Source organism: Procambarus clarkii, chromosome 91 (assembly GCF_040958095.1).
Source record: "Procambarus clarkii isolate CNS0578487 chromosome 91, FALCON_Pclarkii_2.0, whole genome shotgun sequence".
NCBI classification, from domain to species: domain Eukaryota; kingdom Metazoa; phylum Arthropoda; class Malacostraca; order Decapoda; family Cambaridae; genus Procambarus; species Procambarus clarkii.
The window spans coordinates 11,412,490-11,424,604 of NC_091240.1; the positions used below are offsets into that span (position 1 = coordinate 11,412,490).

Here is a 12,115-nt window from a genome sequence, read left to right on the forward strand (position 1 = left end):
GATCGAACCCAGGACCACAGGATCACAAGTCCCGCGTGCTGTCCGCTCGGCCGACCGGCTCCACAGGTGCTCAGGTTTGTCCACCGTACACATAACCTTCCTCTGTTCTACCTTTTTTCAGTATTTTCCCGAGTGGACGGGATGACTTGGGTATGACGGCGGCCAGTGTTGCTGCGAGACCCACCTGGCTGTCATGGCTGGCCAATTTGGCCATAATTAGAACATGCTCAGGCTGGATCTTTTGCATGTTGAGCACTGTGGCCCTCGGCTAACGTCCTTTGTGTTGCAGCAATTATGGTGGTGTTGTAGACTTAGTGTGGCCACACCCCCCCCCCCCACCACGCAATCTTTGTTACGCTCTCGCTCACTCACTCACTCACTCACTCACTCACTCACTCACTCACTCACTCACTCACTCACTCACTCACTCACTCACTCACTCACTCACACAGTCTTTATAAAACTACTGGTAACGACGTGACAGGTTACTGGGCTATTCATGCCCGTGCCACCTCTTGGGTGGCTTAATCTTCATCAACCAATCAGACGTGACAGGGAGCGACAAACCACGACACTCCGGACAACAACAGGACAGTTCCCTGCTGAAGCACCACAAAGGTGGCAGAACCCGACAGGAGAGTCGTCGACACGCACGCCGCTGCCGACTGAATGATTTAGCAAGGTCAGCACGCGACACACACACTCATTAGGGTATAGGTCAGCGTGGTCCTGGAGGGGGGGGGGGGCGGCGGCGATGCTGGACAGGGCTAGGTCAAGACCAGAACCAGACCAAGACCTAGTCGGGAGTGACGAGGCTAAGACCTAACGAGGACCAGACCAGGAGACAGCGAGGAGGTGTTAGGAGAGAGACCACAGCCACCCTTGACACCCCGGGGAGACGGAAGCTAGAGGTTACCTTGAAGTTGCTCTGTCTTCACTGTCCCCCACAGCCCGGTCTCTGACCTGACCTCCTGGTTGGTGGGCTGGTCAACCAGGCTGTTAGGCGTAGCTATTCAAAGCCTGACATATGAATTATTCCCCCGGTTGAATTGGGGTGTAAGTCATTCTCCAGGGGCCTTGAGAAGGTGTGGAGATGACGGAGGATGTGAACGAGGCCCAGGCGACACGTGGGGGAGGTAAACAATGGGCCAGAGTAACTAGTACATAACACGGCACACTCACGCCCCATCCCATACCTGTATACAGACCTGTGTGTGTGTGTGTGTGTCTGTGTGTGTGTGTGTGTGTGTGTGTGTGTGTGTGTGTGTGTGTGTGTGTGTGTGTGTGTGTGTGTGTGTGTGTGTGTGTGTACTCACCTAGTTGTGAGTACAACTCACAACTAGGTGAGTGTTGTGGCTTATGTTACTCCTGGTGAGTAATTGGCAGAGGTGTGTGTGTGTATGTGTAGTAGTGTGTGTTCTCACTGTATCCCTCTCCAGGTATGTTTCTGCTCTCCTAGATGTCTTTGTAGGGTCGAGCGTCGGCTCCTGGCCCTGTCTTCCCAACATAATTAGTTCAAAGTAGTGACAGCTTCCTCGCTTGTCATATATTTACACTTCAGATTGTGTCTTGACTTAGTACCACTACTTAGTCTTACCTTTCTACTGAGTGACAACCCGAACACTAAAGAATTTTTCCCTACATCTGGTTGCTTCTACTCTCTATGGCCGTTCTTCTGTTACTAGCTTTGATATTATTTTTGTTTCGTCTACTATATAAATTGTACTTAAACTCTTGTATGTCGTTATTATATCCTCCTTTTGCTCCTCTCCACCAGTATGGTGAGGTTCAGTTTCCAGTGTGTCCTCTGTGCTCATGCCCCTCGCCTCAGGCAGGCGTCTAGTACATATCTCTGGCACTTTCCTATCTTCGTCTTCTGCTGTTGTTCACGTGAGGGTTCCATGCATGGGGTGCATAAACACGAATGTGTCTCATGTAGGTTATATATAGGCACAAGTCGCTGACGGTATTCTGGTAACGTCTGATTCAAGTTTTAAGTCTAGTATCCTATAACCTAACCACCTACGTAGTGTTGCTAGATCCCCTTGAAGGGTGGTGCAGTCCTCTGCTTCTGACTCTTGTAAGTATTGAAGTATTGTGTGTGTACTCACCTAATTGTGCTTGCGGGGGTTGAGCTACTGGGCTCTTTGGTCCCGCCTCTCAACTGTCAATCAACTGGTGTACAGGTTCCTGAGCCTACTGGGCTCTATCATATCTACACTTAAAGCTGTGTATGGAGTCAGCCTCCACCACATCACTGCCTAGTGCATTCCATTTGTCTACTACTCTGACACTGAAAAAATTCTTTCTTACGTCTCTATGGCTCATTTGGGCACTGAATTTCCACCTGTGTCCCCTAGTGTATGTGTCCCTTGTGGAAAATAGCCTGTCTTTATCTACCCTATCAATTCCTCTGAGAATCTTGTATGTGGTGATCATGTCCCCTCTAACTCTTCAGTCTCCCAGTGACGCGAGGTTTAATTCCCGTAGTCTCTCCTCGTAGCTCATACCCCTCAGTTCGGGTACTAGTCTGGTGGCAAACCTTTGAACCTTTTCCAGTTTAGTCCTATGCTTGAGTAGATATGGACTCCATGCTGGAGCCGCATACTCCAGGATTGGTCTGACATATGTGGTATACAAAGTTCTGAAAGATTCTTTACCCAAGTTTCTAAAGGCCGTTCTTATGTTAACCAACCTGGCGTATGCCGCTGATGTTATCCTCTTGATATGAGCTTCAGGGGACAGGTCTGGCGTGATATCAACTCCCCAGGTCTTTCTCTCTCTCTCTCTGACTCTTGAAGTATTTCATTTCCCAAATGATATCTAGTATTTGGTCTCCTGCTCCATACACCTATCTTCATTACATTACATTTGCTTGGGTTAAACTCTAAGAACCATTTGTTCGACCATTCATGCAGCTTGTCCAGGTCTTCTTGAAGCCTCAAGCTGTCCTCCTCTGTCTTAATCCTTCTCATAATTTTGGCGTCGTCAGCAAATATTGAGAGGTATGAGTCTATACCCTCTGGGAGATCATTTACGTATATCAGAAACAGGATAGGTCAGAGTACAGAGCCCTGTGGGACTCCACTGGTGACTTCACGCCAATCTGGGTGTGTGTGTGTGTGTGTGTGTGTGTGTGTGTGTGTGTGTGTGTGTGTGTGTGTGTGTGTGTGTGTGTGTGTGTGTGTGTGTGTGTGTTGGGGGAGGGACTCTCCTCTCTACTTTTTCTTTTAAACAAAGACTTGCCTCTCAAAAGTTGAGCGCAAGAATTAAAATATTGCGGCCAAAAATAGAGGTGGTTGTATCGGGGGCTTACGACGCCAAGAACAGTTTTATTAACGGCAGCTTTGGGAAGGTGGCGTGCATACTGCACCCACCATCTTTATGCTTGCTACATGGTCTGTCTTCCAGCTGTGTGGTATCTCTCATGTCATCCCAGAAGCATAATCAGGTCTTGTGTGATCACCTAGTTATTCCTCTGAAGATTGTGCCGACTTGTAAATATCAGTATGTGGATGTTAGTGTTTACCACAGTTGCCGTGTCTGGGCGTGAGGTTGTGTGGGTGTGAGGTTGTGTGGGCTGGTGTGTGGGTGTGTGGGCGTGTGGGCGTGAGGTTGGAGGGATAGAAGGTTAACCGGGAGGCCCGAGACGCCCCGGGTGACGGAGAGACACGGTCCTCCTCGGTCCTGCCTCCGACCACCCATGTACTCCCACCCACGCGCGGCCTTGACGCGTTACCTTGCTGCGGGTACTGGTAACGCCTGCACGCTAACGCCCGCGTCTTCTCTGCTTTATTGTAGGAAACACCGGTGATTATAGCCGAGGTCCACTTCCTACCTTCCTACCCTGGTCCACTTCCTACCTTCCTACCCTGGTCCACTCCACCGTGGTGTGAGCGAGTGTGACTCTGGCCGCCGCGCGCACCCTGGTGTATGTCCGTGACACCAGAGGCCCTCCTGGTGCCCTGTGATTGCTGCTGGCTCATCCATCTCACACTGACGGCCACCTGTCAGCCACAGTGACACCCACACTGACGGCCACCTGTCAGCCACAGTGACACCCATACTGACGGCCACCTGTCAGCCACAGTGACACCCACACTGACGGCCACCTGTCAGCCACAGTGACACCCACACTGACGGCCACCTGTCAGCCACAGTGACACCCACACTGACGGCCACCTGTCAGCCGCAGTGACACCCACACTGACGGCCACCTGTCAGCCACAGTGACACCCACACTGACGGCCACCTGTCAGCCACAGTGACACCCTGTGGCTGACAGACACAGGGGTGTCTCTCTCTCCCACTCTCTCTACGTTACACGACTTAATGATGGTCCACGACGGACAGGAACGTCGTCGTTGCTTCACGTTCTGACGTGTTGTTTGGTCACCAGATCTCTCCACTTTTCATGCTTAATTTAGTGCTCTGCAAGGCGCGGATTCCAGGCCGGTGCTGCATATTCCAGTACTGGCCTCGCATATGGTGCATATATTGACTTATCCAGTTATCCCACCTTGCTCCTCGGTCCTGTACACACCCGCCTCTCGTGACAACCAGTATCAAGTGCCTTGTGACAGTCCTGGAAGATGCAGTGTTCTTGGCAATATATGACTGAAGTATTTTATTGATTTTTGCTACAGAACAGTTGTCAAGTTTGGCAGCCATGATGCGTCTTCCCTCAACCCATATTACTCTCCCGCTAATGACTTTATCTTAAGGTGCTCTCTTATTTTCTTTGTGATTGCTTCATTACCTCGACATCCATTTGGAGTGGTCGGTACGGCGACGGTCTTGCATGTTGTAGGGTCTGCGTTCTATCCCCCGATGGTCCAAACACTTAGGTGCATAGATCTCGGCTCCTCCTCATATATCTTTTTCAGTACTGTATAGTCGTTCTGGCATTTAATACACACTTAACTGGAAGAGATTTGCCGCGGTCGGGGAAAGATTACGATTCGTGAGAGAGAGAGAGAGAAAGAGAGAGAGACAGACAGACAGACAGACAGACAGACAGACAGACAGGCAGAGAGAGCGACAGACAGATGATGACAGGCAGAGAGAGCTGTGTGTTGGTATAATCATGAGAGGTGAGATAGAGACAAACAGATGAGGCGTTGACCCAGACGGAGCCGGGGATGTGATGGTGGTCTGGGTGAGCCCTTTGTGTGTAGTGTTGGAGCCCTGGCCTCAGGCGCCCCCACAGGACACCACCTGGCTGTATGTGTGTCAGGCCGCGACCAGCAGCCACTGTGGTGGTGGTGGGTGGCAATGTGTGGTGGGTGGCAGTGTGTGGTGGGTGGCGGCAGTGTATGGTGGCGGGCGGCAGTGTGTGGTGGTGGGTGGCAGTGTGTGGTGGTGGGCGGCAGTGTATGGTGGCGGGCGGCAGTGTGTGGTGGTGGGTGGCAGTGTGTGGTGGTGGGCGGCAGTGTGTGGTGGTGGGCGGCAGTGTGTGGTGGTGGGCGGCAGTGTGTGGTGGGCGGCAGGGTGGCGGTGGGCGGCAGAGAGCATGTTAGCCGTGATCCACACTCATCCTGTCCGCGCTAATGGGTGGCATTCTAAGAACTCAACTTGAGGTCGTTTGCTTGCTGGAAAAAAAAAAAGTTTTTAAATGCCAGCCTCTTAAAAGAATTAAAAAATCTTTGCAAGAGTCCTTCAGAAAGTGGCACGGAATGTTTACGAAATTCCCACAAGAATTTATATAATGTTACTTATTAAAACGCTAATAGACACCTGGAATAGATTTAATTATTGAAAATGGCTGACCACAGCATAAGTTCCTGGCCGCCCTCAGCCATGGTTGTGATCCACGGTGGTATTACAGGGCAAAAAATCAATTTAAAAGTTTGGTTTTGAGGATTAAAGATCGTAAGAGTTTATCGTTACGAAACGTAACTGCAAAGCTCTCTAACAGTGCTAGGGAGGTAAGAAGGCTGGCAGCTAGGTTGAGAGGCAGGCTGGGAGGCAGGCAGGAAGAGAGGCAGGCTGGGAGGCAGGCAGGAAGATAGGCAGGCTAGGAGGCAGGGAGGGAGGCAGGCTGACATGGAGCTAAGAAAACAAACATAATATTGGTTTGACTCACGCTGTTGGAGCAAGATCTCACCAGTCAAGCCTGGGCGGCGGGTTGGGCTTGGGGAGTAGAAGAGCTCCAAGAACGCCCTCCAGGTACACCCAGATGTACACTCAATGTGTAGGGCAGTTGTTGGTGTGGTGTAGGGGGTGTGGGCCCAGGGACACCCTCCCACACCCTGGGGAGCAACATGGCCTTCCCAACACATACTGAGCCACAGTAGTATGTGCCTTAAATACAACATGCCTCACAGCAGTGTGTGAGTGTTCCACAGCAGACATTGTGCCAGCAGCCGAGGTATCACAGCAGACAGTGTACCAGCAGCCGAAGTATCACAGCAGACAGTGTACCAGCAGCCGAGGTATCACAGCAGACAGTTTGCCAGCAGCCGAGGTATCACAGCAGACATTGTGCCAGCAGCCAAGGTATCACAGCAGACATTGTGCCAGCAGCCGAGGTATCACAGCAGACATTGTGCCAGCAGCCGAGGTATCACAGCAGACATTGTGCCAGCAGCCGAGGTATCACAGCAGACAGTGTACCAGCAGCCGAGGTATCACAGCAGACATTGTGCCAGCAGCACGAGGTATCACAGCAGACAGTGTACCAGCAACCGAGGTATCACTGCAGACAGTGTACCAGCAACCGAGGTATCACAGCAGACAGTGTACCAGCAACCGAGGTATCACAGCAGACAGTGTACCAGCAACCGAGGTATCACAGCAGACAGTGTACCAGCAACCGAGGTATCACAGCAGACAGTGTACCAGCAGCCGAGGTATCACAGCAGACATTGTGCCAGCAGCCGAGGTATCACAGCAGACATTGTACCAGCAGCCGAGGTATCAGAGCAGACAGTGCGTCACATAAGACTGCGAGGCAGCAGCCAGGCCAGACAAGTCCCAGACTGTGATGCATCAATGTAGGTCAGACATCAATGCACGGAAAGAAACCCAACCAGTTCATTCAAGAGCCCGGAGGACACGCCGAGCAAGAGAGCTACAGAACGAAAAGAGAAGCCCACACAAAGAGAAGCAGATCAAAGATATGCAGAGAGATAGAAACGGAGGGAGAGAGAGAGGGGGGGAGAGGGAGAGGGAGACAGGAAGGGAGAGAGGGAGGAAGAGAGAGAGAGGGAGAGAGAGAGAGGGGGGGGGGGGGGGAGAGAGAGAGATACCTGCTTGATGGGGTTCTGGGAGTTCTTCTACTTCCCAAGCCCGACCCGAGGCCAGGCTCGACTTGAGAGAGTTTAGTCCGCCAGGCTGTTGCTTGGAGCGGCCAGTAGGCTCACATATTCACCACAGCCCGGCTGATCCGGAACTTCTCTTAGAAAACAGTCCAGTTTTCTCTTGAAGATGTTCATGGTTGTTCCGGCAATATTTCTTATAGTCGCTGGTAGGACGTTGAATAACCGCGGACCTCTGATGTTTATACAGTGTTCTCTGATTGTGCCTATGGCACCTCTGCTCTTCACTGGTTCTATTCTGCATTTTCTTCCATATCTTTCACTCCAGTACGTTGTTATTTTACTGTGTAGATTTGGGACCTGACCCTCCAGTATGTTCCATGTGTATATTATTTGGTATCTCTCTCGTCTTCTTTCTAGAGAGTACATTTGGAGAGCTTTCAGACGATCCCAATAATTTAGGTATATTATCTCGTCTATGCGTGCCGCATATGTTCTCTGTATTCCCTCTATTTCAGCTATCTCTCCTGCTCTGAAGGGGGAAATGAGTACTGAGCAGTACTCGAGACGGGACAACACAAGTGACTTGAAGAGTACAACCATTGTGATGGGATCCCTGGATTTGAAAGTTCTCGTAATCCATCCCATCATTTTCCTGGCTGACGCAATATTTGCTTGGTTATGCTCCCTAACGTTAGATCGTCAGACATCATTATTCCCAAATCCTTGACATGCTGTTTTCCTACTATGGGCAAAATCGATTGTATTTTGTACCCTGTATTATATTTCAGATCCTCATTTTTGCCGTACCTTAGTACCTGGAATTTATCACTGTTAAACATCATGTTATTTTCTGCTGCCCAATCGAAAACTTTGTTGACATCTGCTTGTAGTTTTTCAATGTCTTCAGCAGAGGTAAGTTTCATGTTGATTTTTTGTCATCTGGAAAGGACGACACGAAGCTGTGACTTGTATTTTTATCTTTTAACTGCCCGTGAACTCGATTTTATCTGATTGACAGTTACTCTTTGTGTTCCGTTCGACAGGAAATTGAGTATCCAGCGTCCTACTTTACCAGTTATTCCCATTGACCTCATTTTGTGAGCTATCACTCCATGATCACATTTGTCGAACGCCTTTGCAAAGTTTGTGTGTACAACATCTGCATTTTGCTTTTCTTCTAGAGCTCCTGTGATTTTGTCATAGTGGTTGAGTAACTGTGACAGACAGGATCTTCCCGCTCTAAATCCATGTTGTCCTGGATTGTGCAACTCATTGTTTTCCATAAAACTAGAAATTTGATTCCTAATCACTCTTCAAACACTTTTATAATGTGTGATGTTAGTGCAACTGATCTATAATTTTTTGCCAATTCTTTACTCCCCCCCTTGTGCAGAGGAGCTATATCTGCTGATGCTGGTTTTGGTAGTTCTCCCTCCTCTCTACCCTGACCCAGGGTGTGTTGTTGTGGCAATGGTTTGTCCATTGAGAGAGAGAGGGAGAGAGGGAGAGAGAGAGGGAGAGGGAGAGAGGGAGAGGGGGAGGGGGAGGGGGAGAGGGAGAGGGAGAGGGAGAGGGAGAGAGGGAAAGAGAGAGGCAGATCTTCAGCCATACTCTCCACATGTGCGTGGTTCGTCAACTTCCACGCCCAGCGTCTGGGGCAGCACACAGCCCAGCGTCTGGGGCAGCACACAGCCCAGCGTCTGGGGCAGTACAGAACATTGCGGAGAGAACACCTTCTTGCGAGTGGAGTTAGGAAGGATGCTATAGTGTGGTGAATGCCTTTACACTATACAGTCATTGTATTTTTAACCGGAGTAAGTATAGCTGCAGTTCAGACATCAACTTGAGACAAGACTATGACTGTGGAACAGTTGTTGTGTTGGGTGGTGGAGAGGTGAGGCGGCGGAGGTGTGGGCGCGTGGCTCTGGACGACGTAAGTGAAACATGAAGCGCGAGATCCGTAGACTCTTCACGTGTGTGTGCGGGGCAGAAATATTACTAACCATGCTGTGTGATGGGGATATTTAGCATCACGAAGCTAGTTCTTGACACACACTGTACTCCTTCATATAGTATTGCGATGCCCCACAAACCTACATGTACCTAAATGTGTTAATACAAAATAAAAGGGAAAGAACTGAGCGACTGGAGCCCGTCCTCATACTACCCGCCATGATCGTGGGCCTGGATAGGTTAGGTAGGCTGACGTAGGTTCGTAGGCTTGTGTAAGGTATAGTCGTACAGCTTGAACTCTTGTTACATCATTTACCCGAAGATTAAGTTAAGGATCCTCAGATTAAGTTTCTTGTCCAAAGTTTGTAGGCATAATATTGCGAGCTTTAAACATACAAGATGACGACTAGGCCGGGAGGACATCCAGAGTGCCACCTTCACCTCTGACCTCTCTCAGGTAAACGCCAGGCGCTGGAGAACATGAAGGTCACATGCAGGAATTGTGTGTTAGAGCGCTGACCTTACACGGTGACCCCTGTTGTCGTGAGGGTCAAGAGTCTCTCGTCGTGTGACCTTACACAGTGACCTTGTCACCTAGTCACGGTGACACAGCTCGTCACGACAGGTCATGACCTATGATTGTGATAAGAAACCACAGGTTCGTAGTGATAGCATGCGCGAGAGAGGTAACAGCTGTGTGTGTGTGTGACACACACACACACACACACACACACACACACACACACACACACACACACACACACACACACACACACACACACACACAACATGGATTCAGGGAGGGTAACATGGATTCAGGGAGGGTAAATCTTGCCTTACAGGCTTGATAGAATTCTACGATCAGGTGACACAGATTAAGCAAGAAAGAGAGGGCTGGGCGGACTGCATTTTCTTGGATTGTCGGAAAGCCTTTGACACAGTACCGCATAAGAGGCTGGTACATAAGCTGGAGAGACAGGCAGGTGTAGCTGGTAAGGTGCTCCAGTGGATAAGGGAGTATCTAAGCAATAGGAAGCAGAGAGTTACGGTGAGGGGTGAGACCTCCGATTGGCGTGAAGTCACCAGTGGAGTCCCACAGGGCTCTGTACTCGGTCCTATCTTGTTTCTGATATATGTAAATGATCTCCCGGAGGGTATCGATTCATTTCTCTCAATGTTTGCGGACGATGCTAAAATTATGAGAAGGATTAAAACAGAAGAGGACTGTTTGAGGCTTCAAGAAGACCTAGACAAGCTGAAGGAATGGTCGAACAAATGGTTGTTAGAGTTTAACCCAACCAAATGTAATGTAATGAAGATAGGTGTAGGGAGCAGGAGGCCAGATACAAGGTATCATCTGGGAGAGGAAATTCTTCAGGAGTCAGAGAAGGAAAAAGACTTGGGGGTTGATATCACGCCAGACCTGTCTCCTGCAGCACATATCAAGCGGATAACATCAGCGGCATATGCCAGGCTGGCCAACATACGAACGGCATTCAGAAACTTGTGTAAAGAATCATTCAGAACTTTGTATACCACATATGTCAGGCCAATCCTGGAGTATGCAGCCCCAGCATGGAGTCCATATCTAGTCAAGGATAAGACTAAACTGGAAAAGGTTCAAAGGTTTGCCACCAGACTAGTACCCGAGCTGAGAGGTATGAGCTACGAGGAGAGACTACGGGAATTAAACCTCACTTCGCTGGAAGACAGAAGAGTTAGGGGGGACATGATCACCACATTCAAGATTCTGAAGGGGATTGATAGGGTAGATAAAGACAGTCTATTTAACACAAGGGGAACACGCACAAGGGGACACAGGTGGAAACTGAGTGCCCAAATGAGCCACAGAGATATTAGAAAGAACTTTTTTAGTGTCAGAGTGGTTGACAAATGGAATGCATTAGGGGGTGATGTGGTGGAGGCTGACTCCATACACAGTTTCAAGTGTAGATATGATAGAGCCCGATAGGCTCAGGAATCTGTACACCTGTTGATTGACGGTTGAGAGGCGGGACCAAAGAGCCAGAGCTCAACCCCCGCAAACACAACTAGGTGAGTACAACTAGGTGAGTACACACACACACACACACACACACACACACACACACACACACACACACACACACACACACACACACACACACACACACACTGAAGGAGACCAGTAACACAAGCACCAATGACCATCCTGGAGGCGCCTCTTGGTAACCACCGTCACCAGTAATTTACCGAGGAGACTAGAACCATTTCTCCTTTACAGTTATGATGGCTGATGTGTTTGTGAAGTGTGCTAGCGTCAACCTGTGTGGTGACTCTTGATCTTGACTCTTGACCGTAAGCAAGTGGCAGTTAGCCAACCATTACCCTCTGGGAGGTAAGACCACATCACTCACGCTGAGACCATCAGTAATACGGTATACTGACTCGGCGTCCACCCAAGGTCGACTGTATTAGGGTGAAGGTTTTCCTCGGTGGTGGAGGTCAGGTCGTCCTCGGTGGTGGAGGTCAGGTCGTCCTCGGTGGTGGAGGTCACCGTCAGACATCATCAGGAGAGACACTGGCAAATGTCCATATTTTATCCGAAGGTTAAATCCTGCTACGTGACCTTTGGCTCGTATAGCCCTGAACCTTGATTAAGGTGGGCTGTTCCCCCCCTCCCCCCCCCATGGCAGGTGTTGGTGGAGTCTTGATGTGTGAGATGTGCAGCCTGTGCCCTGTACATTTTTGCAGACAAAAATCAGAAGATACAATTGACGATTTACTATAAAACCAAAAAAACGATCAACCTACTCATGAGAAACTCTCCAGACACAAAGCAGAACGCTTTAAAAGAGACCAATGTCGTCTATGCCTTCAAATGCCCACTTGGGGACTGTAAGTCTCAAAGAATTCAGTAT

General features: G+C 49.6%; 1 protein-coding gene across 6 annotated transcripts in view; it reads left to right on the forward strand.

Annotated features, from left to right (window-relative positions):
- Window positions 1-12,115, forward strand: part of LOC123774077 (protein FAM110B) — a 119,640-nt gene that overhangs the window by 32,110 nt on the left and 75,415 nt on the right. The window lies entirely within an intron of this gene.